The 26,457-nt window shown below is 40.9% G+C and overlaps 2 long non-coding RNA genes across 3 annotated transcripts in view; one reads left to right on the top strand and one right to left on the bottom strand.

Moving 5' to 3' along the window:
* The window catches only part of LOC135287511 (uncharacterized), a 56,619-nt gene that overhangs the window by 2,833 nt on the left and 27,329 nt on the right, over positions 1–26,457 (top strand). The window lies entirely within an intron of this gene.
* Positions 21,078–22,137, bottom strand: LOC135287501 (uncharacterized). The gene is made up of 2 exons (XR_010351173.1): positions 22,029–22,137; positions 21,078–21,327 (listed from the first exon to the last, which is right to left on the bottom strand). It is a non-coding gene; the product is annotated as an uncharacterized LOC135287501 (long non-coding RNA).

Below are 26,457 nucleotides of genomic sequence, written 5' to 3'. Positions count from 1 at the left end.
AATTCAGCGGACATTAACACAGCAAATAATTTCCCATATGGAAAAAGAGCTAAAGCTGGTTTAAGAGCAATAAAGAGAAAGTAACTTATTTTGTTGACCTCCACTCTTTATGAGTGTTAGGTGATACAATGGTATTCCTGTCTCACCAGTAAGGCGCACAGGTCTTGGGTGTACTTCTGTACTTAAGTTCTCCTAGATCTTGCACTGCTCCCACCAAGATCTTGCTTAGAGGTTTTGGGGACTGAGCCACAAACCCAGGGTGGCATTAGAAGTATTTGTGCTTCTTCTGCTTACTGGGATCAGTTCTTGACCCATAGGAGAGGCAGCACAGGATTGGTGTGGTGGCTGCTGAAGGTGCTGCCACTAAACCGAGGACACCAGAGTGACTCACTCACTGGTGGCACAAGCACTCCAGTGCTTTGACGAGCCAGACTGGCTGGCACCTTGGAGAACAAGTCTTAATTTTTGACTTGCCCCTTGCAGGTGCAGTTTCAAAGGCAAACAGGCATTTCTGGAAAAATCAGTCACTGGATCAGAAAAAGCCTTTTTCTTTATTTCTGTGGGTTTTTTTTCTTCAGGTGGAGAAATTAATTTTACAAAAATTTGCCCATACTTCTTCTGAATATTCCCAAATTCTCTTGATGGCTCCAGAAGTGGCATTGCTGCAAACACCTGTTGTGGTAGAAGGTTTGTGTGACACTCCCCACCTCAATTCATGACCTTTAAGGATGAACTGTAACAACTTATGCTTTGGGAGAGGAGGAGGAAGAGATATAAAATGGGGTTTCTTACGCTGTCCTTGGGCTTAAGCAATGTTGCTGACAAGCCCACTGTTATTTTTTAATACTGGATGGCTGCAGACCAAGGAACTGTGATGACCTCAGTGATCTGGTGTGGTTTGTGGCTGCAGGGTCTGTGGGATGGTGGCAGCCTGCCAGCTCCCTGTACATAATTTGCAGGCTGCTGTTTCTGACCAGTGTTTGTTATTGCAAAAGGGTGACGCTGCCTATAAGTCATCCCTAAGTCTGCCCTGGTGGGTGTTGGAGGGGCAGTGGGCACGCCTCGCCCGCGGGCGCGTGCCCACCTTGGCTACCTGCAGAGGGCTTGTCACCGCCGTGCCTTACCCCGGCGTGATTGACGATAATTAGGTTTCAGCTGCCCTCTGATGCAGAAATACACGCCGCCACAGCGTGGCCAGCTCTGCCTCCGCGGCGGCGCCGCTGAAAGGCTATCGATTCCGCACTTGTACGTTTTTAAAAGGTCACGGCAATAATTCCGCCCGAATTGTGCTAAGTGAAAATAGTTTGCGGAGGTAATATGGTTCCTACTCACTTCCAGAGTAAACAAAAGCCAGCGTTTTTTATTATTGGTTTTAGCATATTTTAATTACATCTATTTGCCTCGCTCTCACATCATATCAATGGATTCTTTGTGAAGTTGTACGGCAAGTGACCTTCAACATTATACGACTCTCGGTTCTGTGCAGAGATATTTTATTTTTCTATTATGTAAGATGTGCTGGAAGCGCTTATCATAATACGGTGCTCACATTAAAAATTAAAAGCATAAGATTAAAAATTAACTTTTTCCCCTAGTCCTATCATATATCTGTCCATTTTAATAAGACAAACATATCTACAGCTCTATGACTATGGTATTAAATGTGCTTACTTTTTGCAAAATATCACTGTAGTTGCACAAACAGCCTTGCCTGGCTTGACTGGGAACAGATTGTACCCAACAATTCGTTTGACTAACAGGCTATATAATGCAATGAGTTAACTTATTAGAATACATAGCTACTGCTGCCCAAGTGCCCTAGAAAGATGACAGAAAGCTATGGATGCTATGGCATAAATTATTTCAATAGCTGTGCTCCAATTAGTGGCTTTGTACTCTCTCTGGTCTACGAGACTTAAAATCATGGCTAAACTCAAGAAGGAGAAAGAGAAGGTAAGATTTTGTGCACAGAGCCTTCCAATCTTCTTATAGTGTTTTTTATTCCTATACTTCCTTTGTTTTGAATTATTTTACTCTGTCAATCATATGTACATCAAGAGAGATCTTAGTTTTTTTACCAGCACAGCTTTATACTTCCACATGGGTCCACTGAAGGATACAGATGAATGTTCCCACCCTACAGCATGGGTTTTGCCAGGGAAATGTCCTCTGTATGAGAGTAAATGGCAAAAGATTTCCCCCCCAAATCATCTTTAGCATTAATGGTAAGTGGCATATGCAAAGATGGAAGCTTAAATGTACTATGTTCCCATGTGCATCTACTCAGTCCCACTACAGTTGCCATAATTCACTCCACAATTGATTGTTAATTTACTTTAATACACATGTCTGGATCTGATAAATAGTGAGAAAGTAAGTATGTGATAGGCTATCCAACCTTCTGCATATAGATGAAGAAATACTACAGAGCTGAAATCCACTTGTGCTCCCTGAGCACAATGCTGTATTCTGTTTTTCAATTCATAGTGTTGTAAATTTGTCAGCCTAATGGGACACTTGGTAAGATGTTTTCCTTTTAAAGTGCTTAATGGAAGTAGGTACTACATTGATCCAAAATCTAGTCTAACATTTCATATAGTGGGATCTGGAATCATGTAGTTAGCTGTATAGAAGTTAAGTAGTCATTAGTTCTCTTTATTTTAGACTGAATTTTGCCAACTTGATATTCAACCTACTGTTTATATAGGGAATAAAATCAGTATGCAATTTGGCCACCAAATTCCAAGGTCAAATTGTATTTTCATACAGTGCAAACACAAGTGGACGTGGAAAACAGGCAGAACACACAGCCAAATTTTATCTTCTTTCTCTCTTTCCCCAAAGTGGAAGGACTGTGGCAGTAGGGATGAAATAGCTGCACTAGGATAGACCCAATGGCTCTCAGGCCAGTAACATGTTTTCTGACAAGTGAGACATTGACAGAACAAGATCCATGCAGATATCTGGTGATTATTCCCTAAAATATTCCCTGGCAGTCACTAATTTTCAGGTCAAGTGCTTCTTAAGCAGAAGCAATGACTCTATATTTAGTACCACTGATGGATTTTTCTTCCCTGGAAGGATGAAGTGAACTCAGTTACTCAGTATGATGGGTGGGAAACTTTGGAAACAGTTCACAGTGTGAACATTGATGATCAATCTTATGGGCTCTTGAATGTTGGAGGTTTGAGTCAAACAAGGCTGATACTAGGTTTGGTTTGGCCACAGCCCTATACCAGTCAGAAAAATTTGTGTTTAAAGGCCAAGAGCCAGATGGATAACAAAATGCACAGTCAATAAAAACCCTTCCCTGAGAGAAATGTGGAAATGGTGAGGTGCATTTTTCAGACTTTGAAATCCTTATTTTCTGAATTGAATTGTGATGTGAACATCTGCCTTGCATATAAACCTGGTTATGACACCAGGTCAGCATTTTTGCTACTGCTTAAATAAGGGTTAGCCCTGATTTTTCTCCAGCCTCACAGTGCAGTTAGGAAAGGTACCATTTTCCCTAGAGCTGTTTAAAGCAGTGAAACTGAAATACTCTGGGAAGTGCTGAGTTGGGGGACAATGGCACAAGATGAAAACTTGTATGATCAGTAAACTTGAGGACCTTGCAAGACACCCATAAAACACCCTTCACAGGACAAACTCCTTGAGAGTACAGGAGTCACAGGAACCCCTCTGAATCATGAAATGCTTTAAAAAATCTTTTTGCTACCCCATGTGATCATGTTCTACCTACAAGCCCAGGATGGACAGTGTAGAGCTCAGACAATGCACCCACAGCCCTGAACATATATTGATTTGTGCTGCTGCAGCTCAGTGCTTATAGTCCAGGCTTTTCCCTGCCCCTTTGTGTTACATCCAGGTACCAGGTTTCCTCTGAGAAGAATTGCATTTATTCCAACAAAAGCTATCAATCTGTGACATTGTTTATAATGGGGGAAAAAAGTCAGCATCAGAAATCTTTCCTGTACCATATATTACCTTTGAGATTTATCAAAGCTTGGATTTCTCTGAGGGTTGACAGTAAAATGACAGAATAAGCTTTCTTCTTTTTTCTTTTTTTTTTTGTTTTGTTTTATGGGGTTTTTTTGTTTGTTTGTTTATTGTTTCTCTGTGTATGAAAAGGCTCTGTAAATAACAATCATCAATGCAGGCCTGTACAATAATTAAAGACACTTAACCTGCTTACTATAACCATCTTTTGAAATGGTGTTTTCCTCCCTGGTTAATACAGGGGCACTGGTGCTGCTGGAAGAAAGAAGTCAGAAGTTTAGAGCATGTTGGTTGTGTACTTAGTGAACTTCTGCTGCAGGGAAACGTCAAGGTCAGAACATGATTGAAGAACCTTCTTCCTCTCTTGAAGTCGCTGTTCCTGTATGATATTGTTTTCCACTGTAGAAGGTTCTCTTAAAAATGAGGTTGAGATCCCTAAAGAAATTGCTTCAATCAGCAACAGTGCTTAATGACTGTTAATGGGAAGTGAAGATAGGATAGTAAGTGTTACTTTGATTAATAAGAGAACTGCAGAGAATTTAAATTGTGCCACTGATGGATTATTTTCTTCAAGCTTGATAAGCGCTTCTCATTTGTTCTTAAATTTGGTCAATACTGTTAAAGACAGCAAAATGAAGTATAATTAATTCTATTACTGCTACTCAGACCCAGAGTTACTGAGAAACAGATTGCAATGCAGACAACAATGTTAGGTAACACTTTTGACAGGTTTATCATATGAGGACCTGTCAGCCCTCAAAAGTAAAGAACATTTTCTCCTCCTTGGGTAGAAACTGCCCAGCACCAGCTGCCTTTCTTAGCATGTGTCAGTCTATTTGACTCGGCCACAGAAATATTTGCAGGAAAGAAAGCAGATGATTCTGAAGTATGCAGACAAAGCAAACAGCTCCAGCTACTCCCTCCCCTGATATATGGGAATAGTGTTGTTGGATTTTGGGTGTATCACTGTAGGTTTGCAGTAGTAGCACTTACAAAAGTAGCTGGGATTTTTTGAGTTCAGTACTGCAGTATTAAACCCTGTGAAAATTTAAGATATTAGAAGACTTTGGAGGGAAGGGCAAGATGAGTTCTTTCGACTCCAAGATAATATAACATTTTATTTGCAGACCCTGTGACTTTTGAAATTAACCCCTCCATACACTATGAGGATCCAGTGACTGAGGCATTATCCCAATACTATTTTCCTAAAGATACTTTGTGTTCCATAATCATACATGTTTCTTACAGGTCTTGAAATCCAGCATGTGTATACACTATGGATTCATATGGCTTGTTTAATAAATAATGACATTATAGCAGCACCTAAACACTACAGCTAGACCCTGGTTATGTCAGAGACTGGCAAACACTGTAGTCTTCCCTCAGAAAAGCTCCCTCACATGCCCTGAAGGGAAGCTGTCCTTCCCTTGGAGCAGCGAGTCACGGAGATCTGCAGAGCTCTCTCCAGTCACGTGTGTTTGTGCATCTCTTAGCACAGTGGGATGCGATCCTACTGAGGCTGGAAAATGTTGATCGTAGCTCTTTAATGAGAAGGTGGCATGGAATTTGTGCGGGTGTTCATTTACGTTATCATTATGCAGGATACCTATTTGCATGATACAATAAGCAGGGAAAATATACTGAGAAAGGCAGTTTATTCAGAGACCTTTGTGTCACTTCTGAAATCAGATTTTAGCAAAAGGTGATCAGCAGCTCATCCATTCTGCCGTCGCAGAAGAAATCCGGGCTATGTGCAAAGGAATAGGGAAAATGTTCCGTGCTTTCATTAGCAGGAGCTGCAATTACCGCTTAATTTAACAGACTCTGCCTACTTCAAAGTCCATGCTTCTCCAATCCTGACTGCAGAAAGTCATTGTATGAGTTATTTCAAATTAATTTGAAACCAGAGTGTGTTGGCTAATAGTATAGTTATAAAATCAGTGAAGGTCTAATTCTGTTATTAAAAATGTAAAGCTTATGTATTATGAATAAAGAGTTCATTCTCTTCCAAGGATATTCCATAAACATAATTTCTAAAAGTATTGCAAACACAGAAAATGTATTTCAGGCATGAATTTAGGGGCAATGGTCTGTACTCTAGAGTGAAAAAATACATTAAAAGCCTAGGGTGGAAGGTCATGTTTAAAACTTACAAGCAGAGAACAAAAACCAGTGACAATTCCTTGGCCTCTGAAAGCCCCTGTTTATAGCTGTGCTGACATTTTGTGCAGCAAAGGAAGAAACTGAAACATCTTTCATTCACTTGACTTGTTTGCAAATGCTTAAGGGTGGCTTATAGGGAATGTGGTGGCCTGACTGAATCATTCCTTCATTGATATTTTTTTGCAGATAACCTGGCTAAACATTGACCCTAATTACAAGGCACCCTTAATTTCTACAGGGAAGAATGTCATAATCCTGGCGAGTGAAGTGATGGCACCCAGCATATAAAAAATAACCGTGTCAGAGTAGTGATGGTCTTTGTTCTTAAGGCAGCTGCAGAGTGGTGTGTGTGTATCCAGTACACACAATGCATTACACAGGTTTTAGGGAGAACACAATTAGTTCCAACCAGAAGCCCTGTGCATCATTCCTCTTTTTACAGAGGACCATTTGTCTAGATGGGCCAGCAAGTTTTTGAAAGATAACAGCTGGCATCGTATATTGCCTCTAATGCACCAAAGAAACTTTAAATTTTGTATATAATCTGTTGAACTAACCAGTGATTTGAGGCCAAATAAACCTTTCTCCTTTCCAAATTTTTCTGTTACTCCATTTTAGTGTCTGTCATCTTGATACAAATCCCCACACATGCCTGTAAGTGTGTGTATTTGGTTGTTGCCTCTGTTTTGCTACACAGCCCAATGGAAATTTGCTGGATAACTTGCTTGCAGAGTTGATTCATGGTGGAAGAAAGGTAGGTCTTATATTCCTCTTTACAACAACTGTCCTCCAGAATTAAGGGAGGATATTTGAAGGATTGTGGTGCTGTTAATGTACTTTTCTGTAGGTACTTTAATAGTGTCTGGTTTGTCTAAGCTAAGCTAAGCCTCTGATAATGAAAGAGAGCCTTGCATGTAGAGAGAGCCCTGATTAAGAGAGGAGCGCTGTTTGTTACAGTTATATGGGTATTTGACTATCATATAAGTTTATTAAATCATATAAAATTTCAATTTACACCACAGTATTCTATGAAATATGGAGCACACAAAGCTAATAAGTATGCCATTTTCTTTCATATATGGATTGTGTTGTTGATTGTGTTAAAACTGCCATTTTCAGAAGCAAGATTATTTATGCTAGAATAGTAGTTTCCTGTCTAACAGTTAAATTTTGTGGAAGTTAATTACAGATTGAAATAAAATGAATGTTGTATAAAAGCTAGTAAAATGCCAATACAGTGTTATATATTGTTGGGATGGAGAGGATATATGCATGTCTTTATATAGTACAGACGTGTGTACTCATATTTGAATCTCTGTTCATTGTGAAATTAATTTTTTGGAAACAGAATGACACTTCCCTGATCCAGTATGTCTGGGCTTTGTTCTCTTGCAGGGAGGTGAAGTTACTTGATCTTAGGCCTTGTTTTCTATCATTCTTCTAATTTGCACAATGGATTATAGTGGATTCCATAATGTTTGCAAAGTCAAGATGCAAAGTCAGTCCAAGTTCATTTTTCCCATTGGTATAAAATCTTAGTATTTGTACTTTCCTAAGTGTTCTCAGTTAAATGAGGTTGATGGTATCCCAGTTTATTTTCTGTGGGCTAATTTATTTTTGGTGGAGTTGTACTTCTAGACTTTGCATCCTGAGGAAGAAAATATCTTTATTTCTTCTTTGTCAGGTGACCAATCTGAGTTTCAACTTTTCCTGTCTGCTCCTTCCTGGCTTCTATTGTAATTGTTTTTTACCATCATGCACAAGACTTGGCAAGAATATCCCATTAGAACAGCAAGTGAGGTGAGAGGTAATGTCCTGCAAGTAGTCAAGAACTAGGAAAGGAGTAAAGTGTCCTCTTTTGAGTAAAAATGATTTAAAACAAACTGAGAGGGTGACCGTTCATGAAAGGCAGGTTTGGAAATGCTGTTTTGAGACTGGGGAAAGCTGGACTGGACTTGGATGGAGAAAGGGATTGTCAGCAGTCTTGGGAATGATTTTCTTTACTCCAGTTGCTTTCAGCAGAATTCTGGCATCTGTTGGGTTGGAGTTTTGGCCCCACATGGGATGGGAGGGAAGAGAAAGGCATGAAGAAGATATGGTCAAAATTTCAAGAGCAGTTGGGTGGTTTTGCTGCCACACTGTATGAATCCAGCAGGTGGGAGAAATTACAGAGGAGCAGAAGTTTCTCTCCCCATCCTGTTGTTCCACTGTGGAGCCCTCTCCTGCTGGTCCTTCCTTTTGCCTTGTTCTGGTAGCAGCATCACTAATTTGTAGGAAACTGGGGCTTTGTGTCAGAACTCCTCAAGATCTTACAATCCCTTAAGTCCTGCAGACATCCAGAGTACAAATTATCATCATGATCAGCAGGAAGCAAACTGAAGAGGGAACAGAAATCCCTGTCGTCAGGATGCTGCGTAGTCACTCTTGTCTGGAGACATCATTTTCCTGCTGCTTTATTGCCAGTCCTGCCCTTAGCTGTGGGTCATCTTCACAGGCACACTGTAAGACACTCAAACTTTGTAACGCTTTTAAACTGATGAGGGTGCAGTGGAACAGCTCAGGATTCATCACAAAGAGCTTTAGCCTGTCGTTTATGGCTTGTGCTTAATAAAGAATATCTCTTTTTGTGTAGCCTGACCACCATTTTGGAGCAGGCTTGAGAATGTTATCACAATTGGCTTGCTAGGTGAAAGGCTTTTCTATTTAGCTTTTAATAGAGCAAAAGTGACTCTAAATTTGTTAATATTCTTTAGGTTATATAGGACAAATTACAGATAAGTGAATAAGTAATGAAATTTGTAATGAGAATTTCTCAAGTATGAAATGTTGGCGCAAATTAATTGCGGGATTTTACAGCTATTATAGTTTATATCATAAATGCAAAAATGACTAGGGCTTTTTAATTACAGCAGGAACACACTAAATTTTTATGGAGTGCCATTTTGTTAAAGAGGTACTTTAAGCAATAAGAGCAAATGCCATCCGTAACAGTGAGCCCAGATATCTGTGCCACATCAAATAAATATGTTATTGCTATGAAATTGTTCCTCAGATACTGTAACTGACACAAAGACTAATGAGAAGTCTCTTTGCACACCTTCAGTTTGCCATACCTTTTTCTGCTGGTCATTCTTTTTCTTAATTACTGTATGTTTGCAAAGGGCCAGAGCAAATCCCTTGGAAAAATATACAGAGCTTTTTGAGTTACCCTTCAAAGCAGCATGGTGAATAGGAAAATGTTGGTGTCTCAGTAGAAGTTAATATTATTGTGGAGGGGAGGAGGGAGGATGGCTGGATGCTAATTCTTATTAAATATTTGATGTGCAGAGAAATCTAATACAGTGGAAACTCAAAGAAATCTCATTACTTGGTGGAATACATTGCATACTAAGATAGAGATGACTCAGACTCAAAAACTAGCAGGCAGATTTAGTAAGAAAGCACATCTGAAGCAATGTCCTGCTGTTCTTTTCCATTTAAATAAGAAATCTACATATTGTCTGCTACCTTGCTTATCTAGACCATTCTCAGAGCCAAGAATATGTTTTTAAAATGTCATTGCATGCTGTATTCCTCCCTGGTGATGTTTTAAGCTTTCCCCCTCCTCTTTTCACACTGCTGCTCTCACAGCTGGCTGGCTGGACAGCAGTAGGTGCCACAGATACTCCTCTGCTTGCACATAGCTCTGAGGGTCCCCCTGAGCCTCTCCTTCCCCAGCCAATAAATATGTTCCACTCTGAGGCTGATGGTTTTGCTTAAGCACGTGAGACTGCAGACTCACATCCTTTTTCAGTGCCTCTTCAAACACACACCGTGTCACAGACTGCTTCCCCAGTTAAGGTCTCTAATCCATCACTCACAATTCCTTAAGGGGATTAATTAATTTTAAAAATGGTTGTGTTTCTAGGTATGCTAAACGTCCTCCCTCAAGGACAAATGCTCATCTCTTCATTTCCACATCTCTCTTGATTTGTCTTATTGGAGTGGCCGGCATTATGCCTCGTATTATACGATCCCAAACCCATGCTTGGGAGGGATTGTAAATGAATTGATCATCAGAGAGCTCGCCCATAATTAGCTGGTACCCTTTTCCTGAAGGTGAGGCTCACTGCAGTGGACGTGGCATGCAAATGTGCTGCTGTCGCATTCAGGGATGGGTGGGAAAGTTTGAGAAAACATGCACTGACAAGGCACTGAGCTGGCACTTAGGAGCGCTGGATTTCACCTTAAACTCTGGTGCTGGCTGGACTAATGTGCCCTTTTTGACCTCACAACTCATTTCATTATCTGTAGGTTTTTAATGTGATTTGCTTTGTCATCTGCATCCCAAAACTGTGATAGAAACACTGACGTAGTGACTGGCTGTCAGTGTGCTTCTGTCCCTGAGACATGTTCAGAAGAAGTTCTCTCCCATGTCTGGATGGCCATACTGCTTGGCTGCAAGCTGGCAGCTCCTAGCTGCAACTGGAAAACATGTCCTTTGCCAGAACAAGGCTTTGACCTGAGTTTTAACCCATTCATCTGCCTTCTAGGCTGAGAAATCTATCACCAAGAAAGTACAAATAAGTTTCACTTCTGCATTTGAATGCTTCAGCACTCCCAGTGGGATGGGAAGCCGAGATAAATTTATACAAGTTTAACTCGGTGAAAATAGGGCAGGAAAATCTACCCTGGGAAAAAGAGGTGGACATCTATGTCCTAAGCCTCACAGAGTTACAGGCATGTCTGTATGGTCACTTCTGACAGAGAGAATATTCCCATGCCTCTAGGATTGCTAGCACATCCAATCACCCAGATGCTCATCAGTCTTCCACTGGTGCTCTGGCCTGACCAGTTGCACAGGGGCTGAATGGTCAGTATCTGTTTCAGCTGATCCTTGTCCTACTCCCCATTTCTGTGAATTGTGCAGGAACTACAGTCTCTGTTAACTCCCTCATCCTATTTCAACAATGTAGATTGGATAAATGCTGCCTATCCCATTTCTCCTACCTTATCCATCTCATTCCTGCAGTCTTCTTTCAAAGCCTGGTGACAAACTTCCAAACTTGCTTGTTTTGTGCTTGTGAAAACAACTCAAGGTTGTTTCTCACCCCTAAAGTTATTTGTCTGGAAGGCTTTTTTCATCAATATGTCATTGTTTCCCTAACTGAATTTCCTGTAACCATTCCTCACCTTCTCTCTTTGTTCCTGGTTCCTTAATTAAAACAACAACAGCCCCCAAAACAAGCAAACAAACAAAAACCAAAACAAAAAAAACCCCACAGAAATCAAAACCCCCCCCAAAAAACCCCAGAAACACAACATGAGAAAGAGAAAACAAAATCACATTAAGTATTATCTCCCACTAGGGTGTAAAGAAGGGATGAAGTTGCTGCAGGGATGACCAGTGCCTCTGACTGAACGTGATCTGGGCTGGCTGTACTGGCAGCCAGGCACGTTGTACCTGCTTCAAATAAGTTCTATGGAACATCTCTCCTCTGCTCTTTTCTGCAGCGTGAGACATGTGATAGGAAAATACAATAAGATCCTGCAACAACAGGACTAGGATTAATCTAGCTGAGTAAGATAAAGAAGCTAAGCAATAGGAGTACAACTAAACAAAAGTCACATCAAGATTACATTTATGTATGCACTTACTGTTGCTGGAAAAATGTACCTCATCAGACAACTCCTGAAGGATCTTGCTCCTCTCCAATTGGGCACAAGAAAAAAATACATGTTCCTGCAAATTACATTAAAATAGGAAGAAGAGATGTTTGCTGAAATGCTCTCTTTGTAAATGAAGGGGTTTATGTTTACACAAAAACCACTCTTGGAAAAAAGTAATTTTGCTAATGAGATATTCTCATATCTCATGGGGAGATATTCATTGCTAAGGCACCATTTCAGATCCAGCACAGAGCTACAATAAAATGCAACAGCAACTATCTCAAAGGAGTTAATGGCTCAGCTAGCTCTCAGTAGCAGAGTCTGTGCAGCACACCCACCACAGAAGGTGACAGGGAAGCAGTGTCAAAATGACCAGTGGTGCTGCACGAGCAGCTCCAGTCACAAGAAGTGAGACCTCAGTGCTCACTCACAGAAATTAGGTGCTATTACTGAAAGTCCAGGGTGTTGGGCACATATCTCTGTTTTTGTATCTGAAGTAGCTACCAGACTTGCTGCTAATGAGGGAGCTGACACGTCCCAGAGGCCACTAATTGCCAATAGGTTTTCCTCAGGAGTTGTGGGATCACCCAGCTAGTTATAACAGACTAGATGGGCCACCATGTGCCAGAGCCACCAGAGGTACAGCTCTGGGATGGCCCTTGCAGATGTGTTGTGATGAATGTGAGAGGTTTTAAGTAGAGCAATCCTAATTTCAAACTAACTTGGTTTTCTTGCTTTGGCTACCTTTGCTAACACAAAGCCTTTTGAAACTTTAACCAGAGGTGTTTGATCAGAGTGATCTCTTTCCCTGACCAGCCTTGGCTGGCCACATCAGAGAAGTTAAGGATCAGGTATGTTTGGCCATTTAGCAGTTGAGCTCCAGGACAGGCTTCCAGTATATTGAGAACTATAAAATATTAACATTTGTTCTACTGCTGCCTTGCTGAGCTGTTCTGTGGAGAACCCTCTCAACACAGCTGCTGGTGTCTTTCATAGGTACCAATTAAATTTTTATATGATGTTTTATAACCATAAATATACTCTACAGACTTGCACATAATTCCTCTGCTACTTTAACTGCTTTTCAAAGCCCTTTTCAGCAGGCTTATCTTTGTTTTGCTTGTGCTGATTAAAAGGCAAGATATATTTTTAATAGGGTAAGTAGTACCAGAGAGCACACTTCACATAAAAGAAAAAGAAATGCAGTCAAACCTTTGTTATCCAAGTTGAGTCAAAGACATTGAATTAATTCAGCTAACCGAGGTTTCAAATAATTAATGGGATTTTCAGGCTACTGAATACATCAGGGACTCTGTGTTTGTTCTGGGCAAACAAGATTTTTTAATGATGAGACCTCTGGTTGCAGGTAAGAAAACAGCAAGTGAGAAGATCCTCTAAAAAACGTTAGAAGGCTAAAAATCAGAATTTGAAATTAAAGACTTCTCTAGAAGTGTTTCTGAGACTCAATGGGCCAAAACTAGCCTGGAAGCAGTCAAAAAACCAGTGCCATCCATCTGGGCAGGCCTCATCCTTAATCTACCAGCATGACTGAATAGTTCCACAGAGATGCTGGCTTCTTGTAAAGACTGTTCCACTTTTTGCTTTCCTCTTTTTTTTTTTTTTTTTTTTTTTTTTTTTTCCCTGTGCAGCTTATTCTTCTCCCTGGACTATTTTTTCCCCACAAATAACCTTTAATTGTTTGTTTTCCCTGCAAACAGTGAAGAGAGCCATATTGCACCATAAAAGTAATGTCATGTGGATTCCCATCTCATCAACTCTCCATGACTTCTGAGTCATGCCTGGGTAGTTTTCAAGTGCTACTACAAAACTAGAAGACATTTCACAGAAGTCCAGATGATTTATTGGAAAGAGGGTGCATTTTTCCATATTATATAGGCACTCTATGATTAAGGGGCTGATGGGGGGATCTCCATTCATTGCTAGAGATTGGAGGAGAGCTGGAGCTGGTAATGACTACCAAGGAAGGCACAGACCTGATGCATTGTTTTGGAAAGGGTACAGGACCACCTTTTTCCAGTCCATCAGTTCAGGGTGGTCACAACATCTTACCAAGAGATAGCAGTGGCCTGGAAAAGCAAAGATGGCTGTGACAGGAGGAGCAGCTGATGTGTAGAAATGAACAGGGTAAGGAAATCGTTGGTACCAAAATGATAAAGTGGTCTTTAATTGTCCACATCTCGATGCCTAGGGGAGTACTGCCAGGGAAACTAGAACAGACGGAAATGCTGCTGACATTATAATAATGTGCTGCATGTGAAACCACTGCAGAAATAGTTAAGTGATGCCTTTGCCAAGGCCACAGAGTGAAATGTTACTACACCATGGGGTGGATTAAAATATGCATTTTCTCCTAATTGAGCACAGCGGACTCAGCTGGAGGTCCTGTCAGGAGAAGAGGAATAATTTGTCACAGCAAGAAATGTATAACTTGACAGAGCATCTATTAGACAGTACAGTAAAAAATAAAGTAGGACTTTTGCAGCTTTTCTTTATGCTCCAAACTCTTTGGCATAGGCACCCTCATGCCGTAAATGCATTTCAGATTTGTTGGCAATGAACCAACCTGGTTGTACCAGGCTCGCTACTCTCATGGTTATCATATCATGATGACAAGAAGGTTAAAATCTTTCTGGCTAGATTGGAAGATGCTCAGAAGCCTGAACTTTATTTCTGGTCACTGTATTGCAGCATTTCACAGAATCCCACTCCAAATCTAAGGGTCATCTTCCAGAACTGTACGCCACAGAAGCAACCTGTCCCATCCATCCATGAGGCTGTGTGGCAGCTAAAACCAAGTAACTTCTATTCAGGCACATGCTCTTTATCTCCCTGAAAGGAAGAGCTCTGACTGACAGGGTAATTCATCATTTACCTGATGCACGAAGAAGTCGCCTGAAGGAGCAGAGCCACACACGTTATTTTCACACTGGGGGGAGTGTATGCCCTGTGTGACATCCACTGTTTTTAAAAGTTTCTGTAACCCTAAAAAATAAATTCTGAGTTCTCTAGGCAGATGTTATTGGGAATATTTGTCACATTCCATAGCATGTTGTAGTGACACTATGGGCAGCCATTTCCAGCACAGGGGTAGCAATGGTAGGAGGAACAAGTGAACTGGGAAAAGCCCAGTGACACTGGGAGATAGCAGTGGAGAGACCAAAGGGCTGGTAAAGTATTTCAAAGGATCACCATGCATTGCGTCAATAGTGCTGATCACTGCTGCCCACATCATTTGCTTTTCTGTGGGATCACAGGGCTACTTTCAGCTCTGGGATTCTGCCTGAGTAATTCCTGCCCACCATGTTAGGTGGGCCTGGTGCTCTTTAGTGCCTTCACCAGCCCCAGCCCCTCAGAGGGTTTGGCATGGAAAACTGACTCAGGCTTTACAGCTCATCCCAGATCCTTCCCAGACAGACCAGGAATGCCATGGTGACAGAAGCTGTTCTCAGATGGCATTTGCCCTGGCTACTGCCAGGCGTATGATTTTGATTCTTGCACTTGGCCATGGATTCTGTATTCCCAGAAGGAAGCCTGAATGCACCCTGCATTCCACAGTGATAGAGGTAGCTGCTGTTACACGTTGTGCTTGGTGTGAAAAGTAGTTGAGGCCCAAAACTGTGCTTTAAAATAAATTCTGTATTTATTCCAGTTGCATTCAGAAATCTGAGTCAAAGCTCTTTACCTCCTTGCTTTAGTCACTGTACAAACACAGTATAAACACCATTCCTGCCCCAAAACACTACAGGGGCTAATGGTCACCCTCAGTGTGTGTGATTCCTCCTGTCTGCACTCACAGAACAGTACTGGGATTGTGTTTTGGGAAATTTGTGCTGTCTCTTCCTGTTTATATGATGATATTTGCTCTGCAAAGGCTGGCTTCAAATTCTTACTTTTCCTAAGCATCATAGAATTGTTTGGGTTGGAAGGGACATTAAAGATCAACCTCCCTGCAGTGGGAAGGGATACCTCCTGTTAAGACTATGCTGCTTAAAGCCCCATGGAACCTGGCATTGAACATTTCCTGGAATGAGACATCCACAGATTCTCTGGGCAGCCTAATCCAGTGCCTTACCACCCTCACAGTAAAGAATTGCATTCTAATATTTAATCTAAGCCTACCCTCTTTTAGCTTAAATCCATTACCCTTTGTCCTATCACTACATGCCTTTACTGGGGTAATGAATATATACATTTCTTTACCTTTCTTTACTTGTGTTTTGCTTCTCACCCACTTCTGCCAAGTCTACTCTCTCCCAGGCCATCTAAGAGCCAATATGGAAAACAAAAGCTTATGCAGATCCTGTAGTCAAAATTAGTTTGGTATGGTCAGTTGGTTCATGGTGCTGTTGACATCTGGATAAGTAAATGCCCAAACTGGAGATGTGGAATGAAGCCCTTCCTCACATGCAATGCCATGCAAAGTAAAACAGATATGCCTAACTCCTTTGCAGTGACATGGGACAGGGTAGGCTCATAGACTGCACAGATCTCTCCAGCATAAGCCAGCTGCAGTCTGTCTTGGAAGGGAACATGCTGCTTTTCTTGGTAAAATTGAGTTACATTGGGATCGCTGGAATAGAGGGCCAGTGAAAAACATCCCAACAGCAATATTTATATTTGTTGTCCATGCATTCATTTATTTTGATGCATATGTACTGTGTATTTCTTTGGCAGGATCTCCCACAGAGTCCTATCCATGTGTACTTCTGTCTTGCACTTTTTGACATTAAATAAGTTTTTCTTTGTTGATCAGCTCTTTCTTTTGATGTCTTTTCTCATCCCCTTTTGTGAGGGAGAATTTGTCCTCCTCCATAATGATTTTTTCCCCTTGCTGTATATAGCAAGGGTGGGATAGGGTTGCAAATTCATTGGAATCTTTTGTACCTTTGAGGTCAAATCCTTGCTACTTTCAGATTCTAAGGGTCTTAAGATTTTACCTTCTGTCTGATGGATATTTTATGTTCGAAATCATAGATCATGGGCCTAGGCCTATTTTTTCCTTCTGCCTATTTAAGATTGAATCAATTAATGGTTATTTAGAACAAACTTCTATGCTACAAATAGCTAGCTTGAAGTGTTTTGGTGCTTATCAGAACTGTTGCTGATGTGATGTTGCTCTAGAGCCAGGCACTACTTGCTGTAGAAATGTGTCCCCTTCATGCAAGGATAGTTTGTCATACTGTATTTGGAAGCATTGCTTACTGCAGGGTGAATTTGAAACGCTTCTAATGATGTGTTTCCTTAGTTTCTGGGAGTAAGATACTGATCTCCAGCCATAAAAAAATACAGCCATTAAAGGGAGTGGAAGACACTATTTTAATTCCATAGATTGTCTTTTTCAGGCTTTCCAAAAGTGATTTTTGACTCAGATTGTTTCTGGGTTTTACTGAAGCAATCAATTCTTATTTCTTTTCAGTCTACTTCATCAGTTAATGAGCATTGCTACCTCAGTGCATTTTACCTTTTCTTCTTTTTAAAATAATGCGTATCTTTCAATGCCTGTGTTTGAGGTAGAATTACTATTCCAATGTATTTCTATTGTTCTTGTAATATCCTTTTCTTTTGTTCTGCACCAGAGATTCTCATTCCTATATGTATCTGGTCTTAAAGCACAGCATTTCTCTTGATTTTTCCTGTTTTAATCCAGTTTTAAATAGCAAATTTCATTAAATGTATCACACAAACATTTATTCTTCTCTTCAATATTATTCCCGTATTCTCTTGCTGCCTATTCCTCTCCCCTTCCGTGTCCTATTATCCACTACAATAATCTCATTTATCTGATTTTCCTTTCTTTGCCTTGCAGTAGAATCAGGCATGGAGACTGAATATCCCAACCCTCTCCCCTTTGTTTCATGTTTAAAGCTTTCATCAGTCATGCAATTGCAATCCTAAGATTCTCCACTGGGAGTTCATTCCTGAGAGTAGTCCTCACACTGTGAACCCCTTTTTGGTGGCTCACACATTCCAGAACCTTGTTCATAGTACCAGCCCACAAGCCTGTCCTACATCTTGGGTCCTGCCTTTGTTCTTTGCCTACTGAAGGACTCCTGTAACATCATTTATTTCTGCATTTTCACCTGAAGCCATCCCTGACCACCTCTACTGTGACTGCGGCAGTGCCGTGGAGGACAGATGGTCAGTTGTCCTTCTTTCTAATCGGGATCTTGTCCAGCCCTACTGCACACCCTTGTGCTTGCTGCCATTCTCTTGTCTAAATCTGATTTTGACCACAGTCTTCCAAATTTCTCCAGCCTGTTGGGGCTGCTCTCATAACCTTTCTATTTGTACTCCTCCATTTTTCCAGTGGAGCAACCCCGTGTCTCTTTGCTTCTCTATTAACTGATCTTTTCCTCATTTTTTGATTCCTTGGTCTCACCTTCCACCTGCACCATCATCTAATGATCTGCCTTTTGAGTATCTTGCTCACAACTTGTGTGGTGTCTGACATCTCTTGTTTTCATCACTTGTTTAAACACCCTCTTGAGGTCCACCCACATCACAATATCCCGATCCCAACCTGCCAGAGCTTTGGAAAATCGATCTGTGGTCACTTTCTCCTAACACAGACCAAAACTGCATCTCCTCTCCACAGAATTGCAGTTATGAAGCCAAGGGCAAAACCAGGCTACTCAGTTGGGAATGCACTTCAGAGATATATTGGTGGATGGGCTGGTGGGGAATTTCATACACTTTCCCTTTGCTGTGTTAATTGTTTCAGTGCTATCAGGAATAAAAAGTAGTAAAAGTTTATTTTAGACACTAAATCAAACAAATGTGCTATAGGCACAGATGAGGAATTAAAAAATCTAGTAATACATCTTGAAAATGTTTTTAAAAATATTCCGCTTAGTGCCATTTCAGGGTATGAATTCTTTTATGGATTTAGGTTCCCTTCTGTTATTAAGCACATTTGCTTGATTCTAAGAAGCCTGGTTTTGATTCCTCTGAGCCTATCATCTGTTGCCAGCATCATTACAGTGCATAGTAGAGGAGTGAGCTTGCATGTCCAAAACTTGAAGCTATTATTTTGGGTAGAAGTAGCAGTGAATCCTGCTCCCATTTGTATATTTCTACAAAAATGAAACAAAACAGAGAAGAAATACTGACAGAAGACATGAAAGTAAGAGGACAGATCTACAAATTAACCCCACAAAATCAAACCAAATATTACCACTTGAAGTGACAGTGTCAAAATATCGACAATGTGGTAAATATTACATGCATCTTAAGAAGAATCAGCAAAATGTTGTGCAACTTTTTCCTTTCCCTTTGTTTTTTTCTTTCTGGTATTTTTACTTTCCTCCCTCTTCTTTCCTTTTCCCTCTTTCTCTCCACTTGCAGCAATAAGCAGTTTGGTTGTTTGAGACTTTTTTTTCTCTTATCTTTCTACTTGTCCATGTGTGTATTTCTAAATGGGTAGTTCTCACTTTATGCCACGCTTGAATTAGATGAAGAAAAGAAATTGTCCTACTTAAAAAAGCACAAAAGGATTTTGCAAAGGAAGTATTTGAAGAGGGATATGTCAAATTAAATAAAGACTATTGTTAAATGCTTTTTTCCTCTGGTCTAGTTTCAGTCCTGAGGAGAATCTAAATTTAGACTCTGAGCAGTAGGTATGGTTTCATACAGCATATTGTATCAAGTCCTACAGTTGAAAGAAAGATTTGCATTGAGGAACTGGCCTAGAGAGCTTTTAGAAAAATACTGAGTACTTTGTTTCTATTGTTCAAGAATATGTTTTCTGTTGTGTTTTGTCATGGTGCCGACCTTTAATGGATGGGAAAGGATACATCAAATGACACCTTCAAGTCAAGCAGCTTTTCCTGGTGCAGTCTGGTGGTGATTCCAAGCCCGCTGAAGTTCATATGCAATGGAAAACTCTTTTTGCACAAGTGAGGACTGGTGGTCTGGTGTTGATATACCTGCAATAATTACATGGAAAATTCCCACCCTATGTTATCTCCTGTCTGTGTCCAGTGATGGTCCAAGACTGAGAACACTGGAGGTTGCTGCCTTTAAAGAGAGCAATTAATGGGATCTGTAATATTTTAGGCAAGCTGTCTACGTATGCAGAAACCAGCATCTCTTGCTCAAAAGGCAAATCAAAAAACAGGAGAGGGCATCTAAGTGGTGGGCCCTGCACCTGGGTCACAACTCCCCTATGCAGTTACAGGCTGGGGCAGAGTGGCTGCAAAGTGCCCTGATGGAAAAGGGCCTGGGGGTGCTGGTTGACAGCGGCTGAACATGTGCCCAAGTGCCAAGAAGGCCAGTGACATCCTGGCTTGCATCAGAAATGGTGTGGCCAGCAGGACTATGGAGTCAAGGGCAGAGACAAAGCGCCTTGAATCCTTGTCTCCAGGGCTACTGTGCTTCATTTTTGTGGGCTGCCTGGGCAGCGAGGGGGCTGCGTGGTCAGAAGGGACCCATGAAGCTGTGTGGGAGGATGGATTCTCTTTCTGAGCTGTTCTTAGGGACAATCTACATATCATTAAAACTCCTGTGCCATCTGAATGCATAGCGGTACTTTATCAACTAAAACTTTATTTAATCAGTTGATTTAATTATGAGCTAGTTAATTGAAAAATTCATGGTACAAGTTCTGAAGGTCAAAATACTCAGAAGTTCAAAGAAGACTGGAGCATTTGTTTCACTAGAGCTGAGACATGCAGTGCTGAGTTACAGAAATCTGCTCTGATTCAAACTGGCAAACTGATCTTGGGACTAAACAACTGAATTACAAAACAAGAAGACAATTCACTTGCATTCATGAGGTCTGAATGTATCTACTGCCAGCTGTGGTTAGTCTGTGATTGATTTATCTTTGTGCTGTGGTTTCCAAAAGACTCAAGTAGTAACTACTCTTGCAGAAATGCCTTTAGCACTGTCCTCTCAGCCCTTTTAGTCCTCTCAGGGACATGCCCGAGTCTGAGCGAAGTGCTGGACTGCTTGATTGGCAGATTGCTGCTCTCCCTGGATGGGAGAGACATGCTGAGGGCAACAAGAACTCAAGATTCCCACCTCTGGGTCACTGTGTTTCACTGTTGCAGGAAGGCTTTTTAAGAATTTGGAGAGGCCAGGTGAAATATCTGGCTAATAGTTTGGAAATAACTTGGATTTATGAACCACTAGGTATGGCAAACAGTGGTTCCCCACCCCAAAAGCACAACAGAGACAGGGACCACTAAGAACTTGCTTGAGATCCCTATTTGGACTGAAAGCCATGTATATAGATATTTACATGCCTATGAAATATTAAACAGCAAAAACTGTAATCAAAAGTCAGTGAGTTTTGAGCAGCTAAGGGCATCTGAAAATCCCAAAGCTTCAGTACAAGTCCTCTGTATGCTACTGTTTGTCCGAAATGTACAATCAGAGCAGTTGAGATCAGCATCCTTGCGTTCACATCTCTTCAGGCTTTGTGTTTTCATCCCTTTGTTATCAAATTTTGCCATTCTTATCTAGCTCTTCAGGGCACCAGCCTGGGTTCATCTGGAAAAAATAGAATGGTAAAGAAAATAATCAAAGGACAAAGCATATGAAAAACAAAGACAAAAAGCCTTCATACATATATCGATAGGTGAATACTTATTTTTGAGGGATGCTGCCTCTAGGAAGAGTGAAATGAATAAATAATAACTATATAGTCATTTAATACTGTTAAAGACTGCCTAGGAGACTGTCTTTCTGAGACTGCACTTCAGAGACTTTCCCTTTATTGTTGTTTACTGGAAGACTCATTCTTTTCTCTTGTTGACCTGCACTTATAGCACACAAATCCCCCAGACAGTGAGCAGGAATGAGCCATTGCTAGGCTCTCACTGCTGAGAGATGTGCTGGGAAACCTGAGGGCATGCAAGAGTGCTCTAAGGATGGGTTTGCTACCTGCTGCTGTGCCATTAGGAGTGAGTAGCTATACTGCAGAGCAGCTCAGAGAGGTTTTCCCCTCCTTGGGTTTCCAGTTAGAAGTTGCCATGATGCTGGCACAAATCCAACAAGACTTGGTAGGAACAGCACTTCTTCCATGGAAAACTTGCACCGAGGTCCACCTATCACTTTTGGGGATACTTTTGTCCTTACGTGCCCAAACTCTTTGCAGATCCCTCTGTGTTTCAAACTCATCCCTTAGGAGTTGTAAACATGAATTGGGATATCTTTAACATTATTTTTGAGGATTTATTGACAATGCCTACTCATTTTTTACAGCAAGGCAAATGCCCCTGGGACATGACTGTGCCAAACAATCAGCACAGTCCTGTCAGTAGTGTCCCAGCACCTAACCTGCTACAGCCCCAGGCCCTGTGACACGGGACATACAGATTCCAAGCATGGTTCCTCATGTGGGCGTTGTGGGATCCCAGGAAAAATACATGAACTTCTTTTCTCCCTAATCCATCTAGAACCTCCCCTCAACATCAAAGGAAGCTGTATTGGGCAGGCACTGTCTGCAGTTTTGAAAGATTGTTCTTACCCACCATCCAACACTAAAAATGGGAACCTCTGGTCTCTGCTGTGTCATTTCTGACAACTGGCCTAGTGAGGCAGCAGAAAGGAAAGAATAAAATAGCAGTAACACAGTGAAATGACTTTCACATTTTGCTCAGGTTTCCTATCTCTCATTATAGGCTTTTATGAGAAGTGCAAAGCATGTGAAAATTTAGAAGGCATTATTTGAAATAATAGTGAGTCTAGGTAATAAGGTACTGTATGCCCAAAAGCAAGGAAAATAATTGTTTTTCAATCTAATGTTGTATTTATCACTCTTGGGATGAACATGCAGCTAATACATATTTCAAATATAAGTTCAAAATATTAATGTGCAACCAAGCAAAGGTTATTTCTCACTCTCCATCTGTTTCTAGTGAGGTTACATTGATGTTTTTCTGCATTGTGTGGTTGCATTATCTTAATAAATGATTAGTTGTGAGATATTGTTTCCCTTTAAAACATATGACAGCAAAACAATTTTTTAATAAAGTGCTTTGAAAAAGCAGCAAACTGAAAAAACCCTGGACAATAGTTCAAATTGGTAACGAACTGAATATGCCTCTAATTATATTGAATTTGCAAGTAATAGGACGAAGCAACATTAGAAATTACTTCTGACTGAAATTCAGTGCCTTAAGGCTGAGAATGTTTCTCTCAAACTTCCAGAGACTGAATAAAATTGCTGTATCAGTATTTGTTTCAAATATCTGTCACTTCATATCTCAAAATAAAGGGCAGTGGGCTAAACCTTCCTGAAAATAGATACTCCGATAAATATGTGACAAAAGCTAAGTGTTTTCTCAAGGCAAGATTTGTTTTTGGACTTCATTGATGCAGTACATGCAACATTTGGTGTAAGCTGGTCTGGCTGTGTGCAGTAGCAGTGCACATTTAAATCCACATTTTTAAACTTATATTCAGCTGTGTCAATCTAGATGAGGCTCATCATAGGACTCAATCTCTGTGTCCCATGTCAGCAATTTAGGACTCAATCTTAATCTTTGTATGAAGTCATTGTGTATCAAATGTGTAAATAATTAATGTGCTGTGTATGGAAGCACTATCAGATTAATTCCTTTAATAACAAAAATCCATAGATTATTAAATAGAGGTTGGTCAGCAAAGTGACCTTTTATCTTTTATTTTTTTTTCCAGTGACCTTGAATTAAATTCAGCATTGGCCAGAATGACCATTAATCATTTTAATCAGATTGCTTAGAGAATTACCAAGTGAAGTCACTTGAGTCATCTCAGTTTGCTTTCTGCAGGAAAGAGGCACTGGGTTTGTATCACACAAATAGGCACATGATTGGTTTCTGCAGGTCAAGGCTGATAGGAATTTGTGGAGCAGCTTGGACCTTGTCTTTCTGCAGTGCTCTTGAACCTACTGCAGATAAATAAAGGATTTCTGCTCCCAGCATGGGTAACCTCAGGTTTTGTGCCCTAAATAGATTTTCAAATGTCTCACAGCTAGAAATATGGGGAAAGGATTTGTTTGCAGGTCGAGCAGAGTAAACAAGACTGTCTCACAGTTTCCTCTGGAGTTTAAATATGTTTGTATACTGCAGAGAAGGAAAATACAGGTTTCACTCCTGCCTCAGTGGCTGTTGCTACTCAGCTGCTACCAGCACCATGTGAATGAAAACACAACAGGAGAGAAAATATTAATAGACATTTAAAAACTCGTCAGACCAGTTATTAGGCTAAAGAACATTCAGTGTAACCTGAGCTTCATGGATCAACTTTCCTGATGAAATCACAGCAGGTTAATGCAGGAGAGAGGCAGAACCAGAATCCAAGTCAGAAATGGAGAAGTCCATCACAGCAAGGAACAGCAGAGAGTTCCTAACACCGCGAAGCTATGTTCATCAGATATATTTCACTTCTTCCATGCTGAGGACAATATTTTGGCAGTGCTACAGAGGATGAAAAGGATGATTTGTACAATTCATCAAAGTCAGTATCTTGATTCTTATGTGGCATGAATGATAAAAAATTAAAAGTGTTTTCAGGATCTCTCTTTTTGGGACTACAGCTTATTGGTTTGAGCTAGAATATGCCACTCCTGTGAAAGCCAAGATCTCTTGTCAGAGAAAACTTCTGACTCAATAAAACAGAAAAATGCTAGCAGGAATAGCAAAACTGCTGCCCAGGAATCATGTATCTGTGGTAATATTTCTCACAAAACATAGGCAGGAAAGCAGTTCTCTTATCACTTCCAAAGTGCTTCCAAACTCTCTAAGAAAAGTATTACAGCATCTGTTTCATAGGCTTCATCTACAGCAGAAATGATCTGTCACCTTCCTGCTGACATCTCTCCCACCTTCAAGGCTGCATCCCCCTTTCCCAACTTTTCCAGGTGACAAAATTTTGGGCTTGTGCAGTGGTGTGGTGAGGCATCAGTCCTGCAAGAACAACATGTGTGGGGACTGGTTGATATGATTGATCCTTAACTCACCTATCTGAGCTGTCACCTCATGTGTCACCACCAGCACATCTGCATGTCGAGCATTTGAGTAGCATTGGGCACCCACAACCGTAACCTGAACAAAAAGTGGGGTGCTATTGCAAGAAGGACAGGCTGGTTGAGTGTGCTGCCTTGTGTAGAAAAGGACCCTAAGGAAACTTTATGAGAGACATGCTAGTAGAATCTTTCAAAAATGTTTTCTAACAACAGTCATAGCTCTTTTTTGCAGGAAGTGTTTATACTAATTGCAGTGTGGGTTTTTCCCCATTTTTAAAGCACCTTACCTTCCCACAGGCCTATGAGTTTTCTTTCTCATTTCAAAATGGAAGCTTTTAGATAATTTCTGCCCTATCTTCTGATGTTCATCCCATCTTAAAAGGATTTCATCTCACCATGTCCTGTAAGAACAACTTTTTCTTGTTGCCTTTCTTTGCCATCCTGACTGTCACCTCAGCAACAGCGATAACTCACATTGTACACCTGCTACAAACATCACCCAAACATACAAAGGGTATTGGGAAGAAAAAAGGATTCTGGCTGACACCAACCAAACAGCCCTGCACTACCTCTGTGTGACCACAGGACAACCTCTGGTAGGGTTGTTTCCCATCTCTGGCAGACTGGGCACAACGGAGACCCAAAATTCTGTTCAGAAATATATGTTCTGTCAGTGAAGGCACTTCCTTCTCTTTTCTGAAGTCATGATGAAGTGGAAGTAGCACACACAAATCAGACAAAAGACCTATCAGAGGGGAAGAATGGAGTGGAGTCACGAGTTTGATAAAAGCAGGGAGAAGCTGGATAAGTAACCCCACTCTGGGAAAGAAGATGTTCTCTCTGCTCATTGGGTAGCAATGGGTGAGCATCGAAAGATGTTGTGCTGGGTACCAGGGCTCCAGGCGCCTGCTCTCACACGGGTCACTGGACCAAGGACTTGAACTCCCAAAAAGAGTGTTCAGGGACCATGAGAGGTTTGCAGTCCTGGAAGCTCCATGGATTTGTTAGAGGTAAGTGATGGGACAGCGCTGACCTAATCCAGTTTTTCCTTGTTATATGTAAACACAAAAGGTCCAGGCACTGGCAGGCTGTTAATCACCAACCAAACTGCTTCTGACCTGGGTGTGCAGATTCCTGTTGCTACGTCCATATAACACGGGTTTATAGTGCCTCTTTCTCTGTGTGAGTGCCACATGCAGTGCAGTGTGACATTTAGCATGTTTAGTCATAATTCAGCATGGGGATCCAAGCCAAATTAGTAACCTGTTTTCTGGTAGCCATTTAATAACAGTCACAAATGGCCCAAGGAAATCCCCACTTGTACTAAAGACATTTTAACATACACAGATGTGTTCATCTACACAGGAACTTCAAAGGAGGCATTTTCATTAATATGTTCTGCTTGTTGCCTTTCTACTGGCATTTGTTAGTGCTTCCTGCAATGCTTGGTTTAATCAGGGTCTTGTCTTCATGGGCTCAATGAAGGGTCAGGCAGAGTGAAGGGCTCCCATTCTTCTACTCCTTGCTAAAATCACTAGCCCAGATCAATTTTATATTTTCATATTCCTTTAACACAGATATGTTCTTAGAAATGTTCTTAGAAAGCATCAGCTGGTTCACCACACTGCCTTTTACAGACAGGGTTATTGCTTCATCATTTGATATAAATT

Source organism: Passer domesticus, chromosome 1, assembly GCF_036417665.1.
Source record: "Passer domesticus isolate bPasDom1 chromosome 1, bPasDom1.hap1, whole genome shotgun sequence".
Classification (NCBI taxonomy): Eukaryota; Metazoa; Chordata; class Aves; order Passeriformes; family Passeridae; genus Passer; species Passer domesticus.
The sequence above is the reverse complement of the archived record's forward strand: the minus strand, read 5'-3'. Positions and strand labels throughout refer to the sequence as shown.